Consider the following 19,753-nt stretch of genomic DNA (forward strand, 5'->3'; position numbering starts at 1 on the left):
CTACAGGGTGCCAAGTGATTTTCCAAGATAGATTTGAGGTCGAGTTATCATCAAGTAAGAGTCAGAGAAGAAGATATTCCTAAGACGACTTTTAGAACAAGATATGGCCATTATGAATTCCGAGTGATGTCGTTTGGGCTGACAAATGCGCCGGCAGTGTTTTTGAATTTAATGAATAATGTGTTTAGGCCTCTCTTGGACCTATTTGTGATAGTCTTCATTGATGACATTCTGGTGTATTCTCGCACAGAGTCAGAGCATGCAGATCACTTGCGAATTGTTCTCGGAATCCTCCGCACTCGAGAGTTGTACGCTAAATTTTCAAAGTGCGAGTTTTGGCTAAATTTTGTGACATTTCTGGGCCATGTGATTTCAGATGATGGCATTAGAGTTGATACTCAGAAAATAGAAGCTGTGAAGACTTGGCCAAGACCTACGACGCCTACAGAAGTTCATAATTTTCTGGGATTGGCAGGCTATTATAGGAGATTTGTAGAGGGCTTTTCATCTATCTCAGCCCCATTGACGAAGCTAACCCCGAAGTCAGTAAAATTTCAGTGGAATGACGCTTGCGAGCGTAGCTTCCAAGAGTTGAAGGACAGGTTAACCTCAGCTCCAGTTTTAACACACTACTAGAAAATAGGCCTATAGCAACGGTTTTTTAGCAACAGTTACTCAACCGTCGCAATAGAGTATATGTTGTATCGGTTTTAACCGTTGCAAAGACACTTTGACCTAACAGCACATTTATAAAATTAAACCGTCGCGTTAGTCAGATAACCGATGCTATAGACATACATTTAGTAACGGGTATTGGAACCGTTGCAATAGATGATTCTATTGCAACAGTCATATAAGAAAATTTAGCTATTGGGACAGTTTACTTTCCCCCAATATTTCCCCCAATATTTTTCCCTCCACTTATTCTATTGGACCCGCCAAAACTCCCATTTTTTAATAAAAAATAATGCAAAAAAATAGACCGTATGTGAATAAACATATCAGTGGAAACATTTCATCAAATATTTCTTCCTAGTTGAAGCTTTTAACAATGGTTTTCTCTAGCAATGTGACTAATTTATTCTAATTTGTAATTTCTCTAGCAAAATTCGTCGTTGTCTTCAGCTAATTAGTGTTCTTGCTTTTTGCATCAACAGGTTCGCTCCATGAAATTTAAGTTTCCCCTCTCTCTTAACATGTATTATTGTTGTAGTATTTTTAAAAATCAAAAATTCTATGAGTTTGTTTGTGGATTTTTAGTTTCTTGGTGTGATAAGAATGTTAACTTTATGTAGTCTAGCTATGGAATTGTTGATTTTTGTTTGTGGATCTTGAATCGTATGAACTCTGCGTTTTTTTTTTTTTTTTTTTTTTTGTGTGTGGAAACAAAATATCTACTGCATTTGGTTGTGAATTAATTTCTGGGTGTGAAAAAAAAATGGGATATCTAAGTAGTGTAGCTATAGAATTTACCTTTTTCTTTCATTTTCTTGGATCATTGTTGAAATTTGTGAACTGGGTTTTTGTGGAAACAAAAAATCTTCTGCATTTGTTTGTGGATTTTAGTTTATGGTTGTGATAAAATGTAGTCTCTGATTGTATTGTTCTTTAAAATTAGAAATATTGTTAAATGCAACATTTTCCCCAAGTTTCAGATTCCTCAGCCCATTGTATTGATCCAAGATATGTCCTTTTGATAAATTTCATACCTACAATTCTTCTTATTGCCTTCTTTGTTGTGTTAAAACCCTTAAAGATAAGTGAAGATTTGTTTGTGGATTTTGCTTATTATGCTTTACAAGTCTTAAAGATTTGATCTTTTTTTGGTAGATAATGTACCCATAATTAATCTTGTGTAAAACCCTCAACGATGTTGAAAAGTCGAAAGAAATGAAGATTGATTTTTGGGTTTTGCTTATTATGCTTTAAAAGGTTAAAGATTGTATTTATTCATACTCCAGCTTTTCTGTCCTGTGCACAGAAGCTGCCATCAGTATTGATCTTTATGTACTCTCCATGAGGCCTTGTCCATATCACAGTCTTTGTGATAATTCTTGGTCTGAGATTCTCCACCTTTTCACACAGCTGAGGCCACTGTATATCTAACTTGCACTTGGGGAACATTTTGTTAATGGACGCTGTGACCAACCAGTAGATTTCTTTCTCCATTCTTGCATAATAGAATCTGGTCTGATCACCATATCTACATGAACATCTAGCCTACTTGAATATCTGATCCCCAATGGCTGTCCAAAGCACTTCCAAAGCCGCCTAGCTGGTTCATTATCAATGAACAAGTGCTTAATGGTCTCTGGTAAAGGGTCGCCGCAGCAAAGACAGTCCATTGGATCCCTCTTCCATTGCCTGCATATAACATCAAGGATAAATCCTTAGCTGCTTCTACATTGTATCTTAACATGCTTGCGCCTGAACGATGGCATTTGGATTAAATCCAGTCTGAAGGGGCCGAGAGCCTCTTTTGGGAGGTTGTTACAGTTGTAGACGATCATATCTTGTCCCCAGCCATGGCATCCGCTACTTGATTCGCTTCCCTAAAACAGTGTTGTGTCACCACATTTATCTGAGAAATAATCTTTCTAGTCTCCTCAATAATATGGTACAGTTGCCACGGTACAGCACAAGCATATTTCAACATATCTACGACAAACTTAGAGTCACACTCTAAAATGACATTATGCAAACCATTCTCCTTGCACCACCGAAGCCCAAACAAGGCAGCCTTTGCTTCAGCATGGTTGTGGCTGCCCGTATCTAAGCTTTTTGCAAACGCCATATGCATATGGCCAGCGAAATTCCTGATAACACCATCTGCCCCGATCTGATCATCACCAAATATTTTGATAGACTATTGTGAACTCTAAATTGTACTATGTTATGTTTTTATTTCCCTGCACCAACAAATATTTAGGACATGAAAAGCTCCGGTGATTTGTTCAATTAAATATGTTTCAATTTCTTATGTCCTTTATCGGAATTAGTTGTGTACCAAGTTTCGTTTCTTCGTTTTGCCCGCCTGTTAACAAAGGTTACAGTATTGACATACTTTAATTTTCAGAGTTATAACTTGGGGGGTTTTGTATTACATGTATAGTTTGTTGTTTTTTCATATTATAAAAACAATGAGCTACAAATGATTGGCTTTCTTGATGCGTTTCTTTTTATTCATTTTTACTTCATATTTTGATAGACTATGAGATCAAGTATTGGAGTCACGAAGAAATGTTTTTTTTTACTTTCTTCTTCCTTTTCATTTGGTTTAACACAATATTTGTCTCGGAAGTGGGATTTTATGTTGAGAGAAAAGAGTGAAGAAGAAAAATCATAATTACTGAAAGAGTGCTTCTTTTTGATCATATAGACATAGTGCTTCTTTTTGATCATATAGACATAGTGCTCGACCAAGGGGAGTGTGCTCTTTCTTATTTTCCTCCTTTATCATTTTCCTTTCATTGTTACTCAACATGTCCTTCCCCTATAGTTTTTATTATTAAACAATATTCAAGGTTTTGTATCATTTTTTAACAGGTGCCTTTCTAGTGATTCAGGTATGTTTTCTTTCTTACTTACTTTCTCGGTTGTATATGAATTTTGATGTGTAATTGAAATTCTTTTAGTTGAAAACGCTAGAAGTTGTAAACTGTGTCAATTGTTATTACTCATTTCTATATTTTTATTTTTCTCTTTTTTTAATCTTATTTGGGAGTATAAATTGTGCTTTTGAATTGTGTGTGAAGCCCTTTTCTGCTTGAATCGTAGAAAATTGGAATATCACTTATGATTAGTGTGTTAGTTTCTGATTTTTTTTCTTTCTCTTCTTTATTTGTGTGTGTGTGTGTGTGTGTGTTTTTTTTGGCAGGCTGATGATTGGTTGGTATGTGTAGATGTAGTTTATTTTTTGGGGATATCATTAAGTCGTCCTTTTATTGGCATTTTTTGAAGCAATTGTGATTTGGAGAATATTTAAAGGTTTAAAGTCTTGAGGAATGGTAATTGATACATCATTACTTTTTGGATGAAGTTTTGCTTGCGTTTACAAGTTATCTCTCTTTTGCCCAAAATGAAAAGTTTGTGCCTATAGATTTAATTTTACATGGAAAAAAAAATGAATGCCAAATAGCTATATGTTTGTAAGAGGAAGATTGAAAAACCAGTGGAGAACACTACAGCTCCTCATCCATATCAATTCTAGCCTCTTCACCAGTTGGAATTGCAAGTTGTAGGTTTGCTTGAGGCACTGCAACCTGATTCTGCTTCTTTGCAGGTGATTCATGTTGCACAATTTGTTGTTGTACTGCATTGCTTCTGTGCTGCTGTTGTTTCTCTTGACCACTTGCCTCCAGTTGCTTAGACACACTCTCTTGATTGTTTGCATTTCCAGTAGCTTTGTCCATCTCTGTTCCATCCTGATTTTGCTGTTGTACTGCAGTATTGGCTGTATTGTTATGCTTAGGAAACAATGCTGATCCACTAGATTTTCCTTGATGAGAATCAACTTCTTGTTTCTCCTGCATCTGTTCATTTTGCTGCTGCTTGTGAGGTCCTAGTCCCCATGCTGCATCATGAACCACTTGGTGCACCATAATACCAGGTGCAGCAATTTTTCCTGGTGTATTACCTGCACCAGAAACAGGAAAATATACAGTGGCAATTTCACTTGGGACATTGCTGAGCTTCTCTGCATTATCTGCATGCATTGAATTTACCACATGTTCATTCTCCTGCATCTTTTCTGCATTGATATCCAATACCTCTTTATGTTGCTGCTGCTGTTTATTGACAAGAAATTCCTCAGATGATACAAGAACATCAGCAGTAGCACTAGGAAAATCACTTTCCTCCACATTTTCTTCAACCTGATCACTCCACAAATTCCTCTCACCACTAAAACAATTAAAAGTGGTGGAAGGAACCTCATGGCAAGCCTTATTCATAGTGACCATCTGCACATTTGGACTTGGAAAAGAGGCTTCAACCCACTGCTTAGTCTTACCAGGTGAGTGTTTGTGCCTTCCAGGAGTGAAAATAGATGCATTAGGATTCAAAGTAACCCCAGCACCATTAATCACTTCTTTTTGAATCCCAGTATCATCAAATGTTGCCAGCAGCTGTTGTTGTACACTAACACCAACAAGTTGCAAAACAACAGTATTTTCTACAACCTCCATATGATTACCATGAGCATGTTGATCAGCAACTAGCTGCATATTTCCCTCCCCAACTGCTGATGCCTCTTTTGATTTTTCTGCACTTGAGCTGTAGTGTTCTCCACTGGTTTTTCAATCTTCTCAGCAGCTGGTGCACTAACCAGTTGCTTCCCAAGACTGTCCTCCACCACTGGCACCACTGCAGCATCAACATTCTTTAATTCTTCAACCTGCAAATTTCCAGATTCCCCACCTGCATTAACTTTCAAAATTCCCTCTTCATCATGAAAACCTGCATCGCACTGCATCAATAGTATTTTTCCCATTATTCACATTATTTCCATCAGAAATTTTATCTTGTGAAAATGGCAACTGCTGTTGTAAATCAGCAGTTACTGCATGCAAGTTTCTTTCCTTATTCTCAATCCTACCATCCTTAATCACCTTACGATCTTCATAAAAGACTACTGCACCTGTATTCTCATCAGTTAACACCACCACATTATCACCATCCTCTACCAATGCTGCATAAGGATTAGCGGAGTTAGCAATAGGATATTCATTCGATTTCACTGTAGCAGCAGTAGTTTTATTATTCCCCGACTCTGTTAATTGCTTTTGAGTATCTCCACTGCCTTTTTTATTCTTCTTCCCCTGCTGTGTATGCCATTGACCATCAGCCTTAACGGTAGTAACAGTTAAACCACTAGATAGAACCTTAAGAACTTCGTTTTTAGCTTTTTGATCACTGTTAGGATTATAATTTTCCTTGTTTTCATTATTGTCGACTTTACCTTGCTTTTTTTCATTGTTCTTGCTAGCAGTTGCCTTTCTTTTGCCTTGTCGCCCATCTCCATTGTTTTCTTTGGCTGGGAAAAGCTCAGGATGCATCTTCCAACAATTATCAACATCATGCCCTTGAATACAACACTCATTACAATACTTCGGCATATCTACTGAAGGCACTTTATTTGTGAAAACACAATCTACTGCATGTAAGTTTTTTCAGAAAAACAAATGTATTGGTCTGATATTCATAATCTTTATTAAATGGATAATGGAGATAAAACTTGGATGGGCCTCCGGAGATCCACCGATGAGTATATGCATGGAGTGAGTAATTTTCTTGATAAGGCGTTTGAACGAGCTTCTCAAGGAAATGAAATATTATGTCCTTACTTTCATGTTTGTCTCTAAATTAGTGCACGAACTATATGATGCATTATGTAATATTCTTTCTTTCGTATATTCATTTTGAGGCTAAGTTTCCCATGAAACTCAAGTTGCCATGTTTTTCTCCAAAGAGAAGAGGGAGAAGAGAGCTTTTGGGGTTTAGTCGTTTCCTTATTTCTAGTCTTGTCATCATTAGTATGTATGCATTGTAGAGATTAAATTCTTTTATGAAAGCTTTTCTAAATCATTTTTCCTTATCATTTTTTTGTAGGTGGTGAAATTGAACAAGGGGATGAAAGAAGTGAAGATACGTGATCCACTAAGGAGGATTGGGTTAATTTTTTTGGAAAATTGAAAACTTGTGTGTTCCACCTCTTTAATGGTCAAACATTATCTTGATATTTTGCTTTTATGTATATTTCTTGACCTCTTGGATTATTATTTTGGTATGATGTTGGATCTTGTATTATTATTTTGGTATGATGTCGGATCTTGAATTATTATTTTGGTATATATGATGTGGGATCTTGGATTATTATAGTTTCTTCTTGTGATTGATATATGTGTGGTCTATATTGTGTCAGCCCCGTATAGTCGGTTGCGGTAGCCCCATAATATCCGTTGCGGTAGCACCATAATACTCGTTGCGGTAGCATCGCAATAATCGTCACGTAGCCCCATAATATATGTTGCGGTGGACCTACAATACCCGTTAAGAGAATTATAATAATTGTTGCAATAGTCCTAAAAATAATCGTTGCAATATTAACTAACCGTTGCATTAGCTCTATAACAACCGTTGCAATAGTAAGAAGCAGTGGTTGAATAGTCAGAAATAAGCGTTGCAATAGCGTTGAATAACCGATGCAAAAATATATATTGCAACGGTTCATAGCTGTTCCGGTAGACACATAACCGTTGCAATGATCTTGAAGGGCAAACCGTTGCGATAGGATAATCTATTGCAACGGTTTTAGGAACCGTCACAATTAACCGTCACAATAGACCTATTGTAACGCAAGCTGTTGTAACAGTCACCAAAACCGTTGCAGTAGAACTATAGCAACGGAAAAACAATCTACTGCAACGGTAACAGAACCGTTACCATAGGACAAATTTCTAGTAGTGTCTTTTTGGTATAATCATTTGATTTCCAATGTCATTAATTTAAATCCGCACCTCATAAGTTCCATAAAAGAAAAAAACACTCTTTACTTTGACATTTCTCTATTCCGGTCACTCGATGGAGTAGATAGTTCTACGGGTAGTAAAATTAGCCCATGAAAATATGACACAATTTGCACGATTACCCTTATTCAGGGTGGTCTTTAATTTTTGTCCCTCAAATTGGTGGTATTTAATTTTTACCCTTCGCTAAAACTCTTTGATTTCAGGTTCGAATCCCTGATCAATCAAAAAAATTTAAAAAAAAAATTTTAAAAAAATCACAAGATAGAGTTTGGATTCGCAAGACAGATTTTCAAACTTTGCCTCAAACTCTACCTGATCAGGCAAAGTTTGACTGCATACTCTACTTAAGGCAGAGTTTTTCCTTCAGACATAAGACAAACTCTCCCTTAAGGCAGAGTTTTGCCTGAAGGCATAAGGCAAAACTCTACCTTAAGGTAGAGGTTTGCATTAAGGGATTTTTTTATTTTTTTTTACTCAGTTGAAATTTTGTAAAACTCTGCTTTAAGGCCTAACTTTTGCCCGAATGGGCTTAATTTTACTACGAAACTCTGTCTTGCGGTTTTTTTTTTTTTTTTGGTTTTTGATTGAGCCAGGGTTCAAACCCCAAACCTAATAAGATTAGGCGAAGGGCAAAAGTTAAAGACCAATAATTTTAGGGGCAATAATTAAAGACCAGTGCCTTTGAAGGGCAATCCGCACAAAAAAAAAAAAAAATGATGTTCAATCTGTCCAAGTTTGGACTAACCATTAACCCGCCCATTTATTAGCTCAGTCCATAAAAAAATGGGCTGGTATATATGTAAGTCAAATTGACCCATGAGAAATCTTGTCAAAACATTTTGATTTTTTTTTATTGGTACATGATACATAGCCGTATAAAGAAAAAACATAGTTCCATTAGGTACTAAAAGTAATAAAAGAACAAATAAAAAATTAAAACTTAGTAAGAATTGAGCAGGTTCGGTTATGACCTGCTTTTTTTTTTTTCATTTCGACCCAAGTGACTTTTAAACGGATCAATAAACGGGTCATTTGCCTTTTGGCCCCTATTTTGTGCTGGTATTTAATTTTTGACCTTCAAATAGGCTGGTCTTTAAGTTTTGCCCTTCCAAATCGAACTTATGCCTTGAGGAGCATAAGTTACGCATCATAATATCCACAAGTTATGCTGGCGCCCTTAAAGAACTTATGCTCCGCTAGGCATAAGTTCGCTTTTGAAAGGCAAACATTAGACCAGACCATTTGAAGGGCAAACCGTGCAATTATTTCTCAATAAACTCATCCATTAATCAATTCAACCTGTCTATTTGACACTCCTAATTCTCGGAGTAAGCAGACCAAAATTGTGGCTAGCTAAAGCAAGAATAATGATCTATAAAACAGGGAAAAGGTTTACACAGGCCAATCACATGTAGGCACAATTCAAATTAAACAGATATGTGAACCACGCGACAGGTCAATAGGAACAGCCACTAGTTGGAAGAAATAACTAGCTAGATTTATTAAAATATTGATTGGGGTGAACTAACCAATTATGTGATGGATTTGGAACTTTATAGGAGCAGCACCCACAAATAGACTTGTGGTGATAATGTCCTAACATTAGACCACAACGTTAATTGCTACCAATTTTGACGTCAGTGCTACTGTGGTGATGTCACTAAAAGAATCAAGTATCATAACACTAGATGCCTATCCCAACACTTCTGATTATAACGTATCTACGTATAATGTATCATATGATATGATAATATATATATATATATATATATATATATATATATATATATATATATATATTCAAAATACGATTAATTTAACATTGTAGTTTGTCTTCCGTATCTAAAACTTTATTTTATTCGTGTTTGCTACGAAAATTTATTAATACCTTTTAAAAGAGAAGACTTGTTTAAAAAGAAACTATTTTCCTCTCTTTCAAATAAAACAATAAAGCAATATTTTGAATATCGTTTCGATACTTTCAATTTTAATTCGATTAATTTAACGGTGTAAAATACTTATTATTTTTTATCAAATTTTGATTTAGATAATTCTAATTCAAATTATTAAATTAATTTTACATGTTTAAAATGAAACAAAGTAGAAATTAATTCTTTCCTTATTCTAAAGAGTCCATTATTATTGATTTAATTGTTTGATTTTCTAAGCATTTGTTTTTTAACATTGTTTGTTTTATTAATATGGGATTCAAATTTTTTTTTTAATATTCTTGATTCCGTTAATATGGGGTCCACTTTTTTTTCCCGTGAGTTTGGATGTGGTCGGTTCCACTTTTTTTTCTTTTTTTTTTTTTAAAGGACAACGGATTTACGATGAAACATGGGTCTAAACCCATGCTTTATATAGTTTCTTCTTTTTTTTATTTTTATCTTTTATATTGCTTGGTGTCGTTTTAGTATGGGGCCCACCCTTTTGGATATTATTAGTTTGTATTATATTTATGTATATAATATATATATATATATATATATATATATATATATATATATACACACACACACTATGTTCAAAACACGATTGATATAACATTGTAATTTGTGCTCCGTATCTAAAACTTTATTATATTAGTGTTTGCTAAGAATACAAATCGTGACTTTTTTTTGACATTGTTTATTTTTTTAATATGGGATTCACTTTTTTTTATTATATATATTGCTTGATTTTGTCAATATGGGATACTATGTTCAAAACACGATTAATATAACATTGTAGTTTGTGCTCCGTATTTAAAACTTTATTATATTAGTGTTTGCTACAAATACGCATGGTGTTTAATATGGGGCCCACAATTATTTTCACATTTATTAGAGTAAGGAAAAAAAAAAGTAATTAAATTCTATCTTATTTTAATATATAAGTATTTTAAGTATGTTCTTGTACAATAATTTCATTTGCTCCCACTAATGGATTGATACGCACGCGGTAATGAATCCATTATTATTGACTTAATGAGATACTTTGGAAATTACATGAATATTGTTTGATTTTTTAATATGGGGTGCATTTTTTTTGGACATTATTAATTTGCATTATTTTTATATATATATATATATATATATATATATATATATATATATATATATATATATACTATGTTCAAAACACGATTAATATAACATTGTAGTTTGTACTCCGTATCTAAAACTTTATTATATTAGTGTTTACTATGAATACAAAGTCTTTTTTGACATTATTTTTTTTGAATATGGGGTTCAATTTTTTTTTTTTTTTTGATAATGCTTGATTTTGTTAATATGGGGTCTACTTTTTTTACCGTGAGTTTGGAGATGGTGGGTTCCACTTTTTTTTTTTTTTTTTTATATATTGCTTGATGCTGTTTAGTATAGGGTCAATATATATGAGGCCCACAATTTTTTTTTTTACAATTTTTTTTATGGACCTGTTTAATATGAGGCCCAATTTTTTTTTTTTTTTTTTTTATATATACTATGTTCAAAACATGATTGATATAACATTGTAATTTGTGCTCCGTATCTAAAACTTTATTATATTAGTGTTTGTTAAGAATACAAAGTCCGTACTATTTTTTTTGACATTATTTATTTTTTTAATATGGGATTCATTTTTTATATATTGCTTGATTTTGTCAATATGGGATACTATGTTTAAAACACGATTAATATAACATTGTAGTTTGTGCTCCGTATTTAAAACTTTATTATATTAGTGTTTGCTATGAATACGCATCGTGTTTAATATGGGGCCCATATTTTTTTTTAACATTGTTTGTTTTTTAAATATGGGATTCACTTTTTTTTTTCAATATTGCTAGATTTTGTTAATATGGGGTCCACTTTTTTTTCCCGTGAGTTTGAATGTGGTGGGTTCCACTTTTTTTTTTTAATACTGGATGTTGTTTAATATGGGGCCCATAATTTTTTACAATTTTTAATACTCTGGATGTTGTTGAATATGGGGCCCACAATTTTTTTTTTTTTTTTACAATTTTTACTATGTTCAAAACATGATTGATTTAACATTGTAATTTGTGCTCTGTATATAAAATTTTATTATATTAGTGTTTGCTAAGAATACAAAGTCTGCACTTTTTTTTTTGACATTGTTTATTTTTTTAATAGGGGATTCATTTTTTTTTATATATTGCTTGATTTTGTCAATATGGGATACTATGTTCAAAACACGATTAATATAACATTGTAGTTTGTGCTCCGTATTTAAAACTTTATTATATTAGTGTTTGCTATGAATACGCATCGTGTTTAATACGGGGCCCGCATTTTTTAACATTGTTTGTTTTTTAAATGTTGCTTGATTTTGTTAATATGGGTCCACTTTTTTCCGTGAGTTTGGATGTAGTGGGTTCCACTTTTTTTTAATACCGGATGTTGTTTAATATGGGGCCCACAATTTTTTTTAATACCGAATGTTGTTGAATATGGGGCCCATAATTTTTTTTTTTTCAATTTTTTTTTTTTTAGCCGTTTTAATATGGGGCCAAATTATTATTATTATTTTTTTTTTATGTTGGTGTCGGGGGGGGGGGGGGGTCCACGAGAAGGATGACGAAAGAAGCACCAACCGGTGCTTCTAATATAGTAGAAAAATGCTCAAACCACATTGGTTGTTGTTTCCCTTGAATTTCAATTATACACAAACACTATTAGGCCTCATTTGTTTGCACTTATGGGAGGTCTGAACCATTCAGATTCAAACCTTAAACCATTAAGTGCATTTGTTTGCATTAAGATCTTGAACCAAGTCTTAATATCATTAAAAGGTAGTTTTGTATGAAACTTTTTTATTACCAGCTCCAACTCCAACCCCAACCCTCCACATCAACCCCACCCCCACCCACTCTCCACTCCAACCTCACCCCCATGCACTTTACACTCCAACCCCACCCCACCACCCACCCACCCTCCACTCCAACCCCCCACTCCCTACCACCCCCACCCCACCACCAACCTCAATCCCACCACCAACCCCTACCCCATACCACCCACCGCCACTCCCTACTACCCAGTCCCTCACCAACCCCACCCTCACTCCCCACCAACCCCACTCCCAACCAACCCTGCCCTCGCTACCTCCCACCCCTCACCCTAACCACCCACTCACCCCTCTAACCCCACTCACCCCTCTACCCCCACTCACCACCCACCAAGACTACAAACATCTCTACCATTACTAGTGAACATAAATGTTTCATTTTTTTTAATCAAATAATATTTTATTTTATTAAATTTTTATTTTTATTTTCTACTATTTAGTTACTTTTTAATTCGAATTGTATATTTATTATGTTTAAATAAATATATTATGCACATTTAGATATTGAAAAACAACAGTCTTAATCATTTAGTGTTCAGACCTAGAGACAACATCTTAATCATTCAGATGTGCATTTAGATTCAGACGTTTTAATTTTAATGAAAACAAATGAGGCCTTAGTATGTTTTGATCTATTATATTACTCCCTCCGGATAAAAAAAGTGTCAACTTAGCCTTTATTTTTTCATTTCAAAAGAGTGTTTACTTACCAAATCAAGAAAGAGTTAACTTTATTTTTCAGGTTTGCCCTTATTAAGTGTTAAGTGACCAAATCTCAACACCTATTTAATTAGAGGTGGTTTAGTCAAATTATCTATTTTTACCTAAGAGTTAGTCTTTTCTTAGAGAGTGTGCAGATGACTAAGTGGACACTCTTTTTTATCCGGAGGGAGTAACATGTTACCTATCTCATTTAATGTTTTAAATCTCAATTATTATGAATAATCATTTGTAAGTATCTTATTCCAACAACACTGAAATGGATATTATCGGAAGACATGCAACAATTCAAGAATCAATTCAAGTCTTCGAAACGAAAAGAACAAAGGCAGCAAGCCCTGGCTGCCTTTTGGGAGCACCTACCTCCCATCGATCCTGCACTTGTGGTTGCAGTGTATATAAAAGTTAAATTTTTCCAAAATCTGCTTTTTCGAAAAAAAATACTTTTGGATAGTAGCAATTTATGTTTGGCTAATTAATTTGAAAAATACTTTTACTAATATTATGCAGCAATTTGTGTTTGACCAGCAAAAGTACTTCTGAAAAAAGCTAATTTCTTCAGCTTCTAAAAAATAATTTTTGCTACTACTCAAAAACACTTATTTTTTCCAAAAGCTTCGCCAAACACCTCAATTATAAAAAATTAGCACTTTTAGCTTCTAAAAAATTTGGCCAAATAAACTATAAGAGTACTATAAAAAGAACTTTTACGCTATCACATTATTTACAGGATAAGTATCGGTCGTTGTAAAATTTGTAACCTATAAAATAAGGGCAGATTACATGTTACAACGAATTGCTAACGTTATTTATAATATTGGTGGTTTATATAATTTTAGTTTTTTGGGCATCTTCAATATGTTCTTCCATGTCATGTTTCTTGCTTAGGGGGGTGACAAATGGAAAGACATTTTGGCATATATTCTAGTAAATTTGTGATGTTTGGCAAATATTGGCATACAGGAAAAGGTTCAGCACCTTTTGGGAATCTCATCATCAAAAAAAAGAAAATAGTCATTTTGTGGCGAACCTTGTGCGTTATGACTCTTTGATCTAAACACGAGAGAATGAAAAAAAAAAAAAAAATGAGTGCAACAACCAACTAATTAATTGGATGTGAATAATGAGTTGGATTCCAACTTTATTTGGTTGAACTATATTTAAGTTCGAAGTAAAACTTTTACCTGTTGTCCACCACTTTATGTTAGAATAGTTTTTGCAAGTCCTTTCTCTAGTGGTATAATAATGATAAAAGCATATATATGCTCTACCATGATTTTTCCATCTAATAGCTCTAGTTTGATTGATCTAAATTTTAATCTTATACGGGGCGGAACTAGAAGGGTATCTTACGTGTTTGGGTCGACCCTAGTGAGTAGTGACTTTAGTCTTATTTTATAATTGTATTAAGAAATTTAATTAATACTTATAAAAATTAATTAAATGCATAACTTAGATACTAACACATGCATGATATTGTTATCCTAAAATTTAAAACTAAAAAAAATCCAATTTTGGTTCCGTCTCTGATCTTCGTATATCGTATTATGATGGTTTGGAAACTTCCATTGATGCATCTTTTGCATAATTTACCCGAAAACTAGGAAATTGCCAGTGTTTAACCTGCAGTGAAATTAGTGAAGAGAATATGTTTGCTTTATTCTTAACTTTTGACACACTGAACCCTATGCAGCTACTTATTTAGAATTTTAATAAAATACCCTCCACTAGGGCTACTTAGACCCTATGCTACTGAGAATGAGCTTTCCTTTCACATAAATTAATTTGAAACGAAGGAATTTTAATATGGTCCATGGGTTGGGTTTCCTGTACTCTTCCTGTCCATTTTATGTGATACACTTTTTTGTAGGTCTGTCTGAAAAAAATGATATACTTCTATATTAAAAAATAATTTAACTTAAAACTTTCCCTTTTACTCTTCATGAAATGATTTATAGCCACACAAATATATATGACTTGTTTTAGATCACAAGTTTCAAAAGTCTTTCTTTCTTTCTTAAATTCTGTGCCTACTAAAATTATATCATATAAATTGGGACAGAGGGAGTAACTTATTCCAAGATGGTAACAAATAAAAAAAAAGTGAATTCGGATCCTTCGCCTCCTTCTCTCCTTGATTCTGAGATTGTAAGGATTTATGCCCTCTTTCTCTTCAAATTAAATCGGCATACTGAAATTGATTGCACTAAGGCGCTTCGATTTTGTAGAGAGCAAGTACTTGGGCGTATTATCTAGGGGAAAGAGTTGAATTCGTCCTACTATTGGCAGTAGAGTAATTATGCCATTTCTTTAACTTTAGGTCCAATATTATCCTTGTTGTTAGAAAAAAAAAAAAACTTTTTTTTGTCCTTGACTCCTAAAAACTCCTAATAAGCTCAAAGTTAAGGTTATTTTAAATTATAATCAACAGTTGAGGGGGTAAATTTGACCTTTTATTAAAAAAATCGAATACATGAAGTTCACTCATTTCATGCTGGAGTTTCGTTAGAGATAAGGGAATATACATGATGATTAGCTATGGTTATATGAATAGAGCAAATGTGTAGCGAAAGCAAAATTAAACCATTACGGATATTATAATGACACGTTTTCTATTATTTATGAACTTAAGTTGTATGCATCGATAGCGCATAGAAAATATACATTATCATGCATCATGTAAAATTGACCTACAACAATAAATAACTATCATACTAAGCCCGATATCATAACGGGTAACCTATAGAAAAGGAAAACCTGTTATATCAAATTAACTTATTACACTAATAGTAAAAAAATAAAAAATCTTACACCACTCGTGTATATAACTTAAATACATTATCTTTTGATTTTGGCAGGAAGAGGGCACAGTTTCTACTTTCTATATTGATTATTAACAACATGGTTGAATAGGTATATCCTTTATGCTTATAATAATTAATGTTAGAATGGTTCTTCTTTTACAGCAAATTAGTTCTTCTAAAGAGAGAGAACCGTAGAAATTGAGGAATCCCTGATTAATTTCATGCCTTATCATCCTCTCCAATACCATTAGTTTAATTAGCATTAAGAAATTCTTGAGAAGTGAATATTGAAGACATGTCAAATGACATGGACAGAACTTAAGGATCGATAGGGGTTGAATCTAGGTTTTATCTTTAACTATAATGGACTCATTAGGCTCTTGAAATTACAGAAATCTAATTAATGCACTGGATAGGCTACCAGAGGAAGTACTCATCAGAAACAGTCCCTAAATAGCCTTCACACTACCAATCAATATCCAACTCATATCTTAAAATGATAAACGTGGCAGTTCGTCGGTCCTTAATAGTTTTGATTCAATGATTAGCTAGGGAGACCATGTAATTTAATCTTATCTCAGCTGAGTGGAAGGTATAAAAATAATTATGACACCCCAAAAGAATCAAAAGAAGAGGTTGTCCCATCTTCAAGAAATTATATTTGGACAATAAAATTAATTCATGAAAATATGATCTGTTAATTTACCTAAATTAAAGATTTGGCTAGCATATTTTTAGAGCGAGTCAATTTGAGCCCAATCCGGATCAATTTATTTAGAAGTGTTTTGGGCTAAATATGTAACTAAATTGACCATAAAAAAACTTGTCAAAATATTCTTAAAACAATTTTCTTTCGTCTGATACATTAGAACTTGTCATAATAAAGAAAGAAAAATTATTTTGTAATTATACAAGTTGTAAGAAAACAATAAAAAAAGAGTTGGTTAAGAGTTGAGCAGATAGAATTACAATAGGTTGTGTAGCCAATCTTGATTCAGTTCATCTCAATAACCTACACATTGATTAATGATTAATTATGTTCATTTTGATCCGTTCAAATTTAACTTAACCCGTCTATTAGATATCCCCACATTTTTCCCCTATAAGAAAAGACTAGAATAAAGTTTCGAAGAGACACTCTCTTACTCTTAGCGATAGAAGATAGTTCAGGCATTAATCCACGGCCAGGAGTCAAAGAAATGGCATGTCAAAAAGACAAGAGATAATTGTCAAGAAGTCTATAAATCCCTATGACTAGTATTTAAGCATAAATGGATATATGTATCTTTTTTAATGTTGTCCTAAATGTGAAAAGATAGATTTAGCATAATAGTAATCCATAAGACATGGATTCTCACTATTCAAGGGGGACATCAGTTGATCACCGCCCAAAGTTTTGAGTTTTTCCTGTGAAATTAATCAAATAGATGCTTTGTTCTTTCAGAATATCTATTGACATGATAGTGAAATTTGAAATTTTAGATTTGATTTACAGCCTGAAAGGGCAGTGGCTTGACCAATGTCATAAATAAAATGACAAGGCCTTAATCTTGATTGTTTGAGGATAAATACGATCTAAGTAGCTCTGTTCATCTGTAATTTTTGCGCTATTTTATATAAAGAGAGGTTGTTTCCCCTTCTCCTTTATGAATTATTTCTTACATAGGATCGAATATTCAAAATTACTCTCTTATCATGTTCAGTTCTACGTAAAATTAATATAACTTCACCAAAAATTCCCTTAGGAAAAGAGAAAAGAAAGCTAGCTTTACGCCGGACATTCTTGTTTAAGAATCAAATAAATGCAGAGACATAAAGTGGAAATAAAAAGAATGGTCCTGCTTTGAATAATCAATTAGTATACCATGGAAGGAGGTGGGGGTCGTTAGACCTATCAACACTGCTAGGGAACACAAGCCATTTAATTTGGTCAAACGAATTATGTACTTTCTGCTCTAATTAAAAGGAAAAGTTCAAATAAAATACGAGGTGGATTGGGTCATTTTTTATTCGATTCTCTAATCAATCTTTGACAAGAAGTTCGTTGAAGATTTCAAAGGTTGAAGAGAAATTTCTAGATGAGATTTGTGTTTAGGATTTATTTGAATGGATTTAGGATATGAATAATTGTGATAAGCATAATTCAGAGTCCCACTCACACTTCTTGCTACCGTGAAAATGGAAGTAATTATTGCCATACGAATAAACATTCTAATAAGCATACAAACCCTTGCACTTTAGACTTGGTGAAAGTTGGGAAAAGTTTGCAGGAACAGAAAGCAGACGGTCAAATTTGACTTACCCTCTAAGAATTTCCATTAATAATTTCATTTTAAGTTCTATAAATGCGAGGTAATTGCGTGTGAAATGTGAATAAAATCCCACATAAAAAGTGGAAAAGAAAAAAACTACCTATAATATGTAAGGAAATTTTTGATGGTTTGAAGTTTTTTGAAGAAAATCGTGCAAGTTTAGCCCAAATTGAAAAACATCACCCATGTTAAAAATATATTTCGATTGTTTTAGCCAAGCAGTAAATCTCCAATTAGCCCATGAATGGTGGTGAGTCACGTGGACTTAGTTTAAGGGAGAGATTGCTAAGTATGTGAAAAAAATCCACATGAAAAGTAGAAAAAAAAGTTATTTATAAACTATTGGATACTCTTAATGATATAAGGAAAAAAAGTATTGTACGAGTTTAACCAAAACAAATAATATCACACAATATTAAAAATATTTTAAAGTTTTTTAGCCCAACAAACTTTATCTTCTATTCTCTTCTCAATCACTAACTACTGCTATGAACAAGTCAAATAACAACAAAGTTTTGAGTGGTCAAAACTTTGAACACTGACACCCAAAGCTAAGATAAAATAAGATAAAAATTAATATGAATAAGCTGTCTCGAAATGACCATGATAATAAGAAAGCCAAAGCTCTCCAACCAGTTATTCCAATGAACCACTTTATATATTCTTGTTTGTAGTGCAACAGTCCAACACGATCAAAGGAAAATATGACCTCAAGTCCTCAACCATCAAGTTATTTATACATTTTTCATGATTTTGCACATTCCAAAGGCACCTCTATTTGCTTACCATTAACCAAGTTTTTAATTTTTGGGAGCATGATTGGTATACATTGTAATTTGTAAGTCTATAAACATGTGCTACATATAGGTAATATGATCATTAGGGACATGTAAGCCATCTTCCTTGACCATTGACAAATTTCAGTTGAACTATATATCAGTAAATTCTCTGTATTGGTTATAAATCAAATAAAACAAAGTGCACCTCAGCTTTTAAAAGAAAAATTATTTTTCATAACAGTAGTGTCTGAATCAGTTCACGTGCAATCAACTATTTCACCAAATACCTATAATGTAATGAATTCAATGTAAAATTAAATAATAATAATAATAATAATAATAAATAAATAAATAAATAAAAAGTAATATAGCACATGGTATGGATTTCCTATATCCTACCATTTTATAGACTGAGTGTCTAAGAGCCCGTTTGGATTATCTGAAAAAAAGTGGCTTTTGAGCATAAGTCTTTGAAAGTTATTTTATAAATAAGCAGTTACGTGTTTTAATAAAAGTGCTTAAAGAATTTTTAGAAGTAAGGGTAATATTGGAATTAACAGAAAATATAAGAGATAAAAGGGTAAAGTTGTTGGTCAAATCAAAATAGCTTTTAAGCCAAACAAAAATAAGTTGGGGTTGAACAACTTTTTGGTTTTGACTTATTTTAAGCACTTTTTAACTTAATCTAAGCTGTATTCTATTTTTGTCAAACACCCAAATAAATTAAAAATGACTTATAAGCTGGTTTGACCAACTTGTAAGTCAATCCAAACCGG

This window comes from Lycium ferocissimum, chromosome 2 (assembly GCF_029784015.1).
Source record: "Lycium ferocissimum isolate CSIRO_LF1 chromosome 2, AGI_CSIRO_Lferr_CH_V1, whole genome shotgun sequence".
Taxonomy (NCBI): Eukaryota; Viridiplantae; Streptophyta; class Magnoliopsida; order Solanales; family Solanaceae; genus Lycium; species Lycium ferocissimum.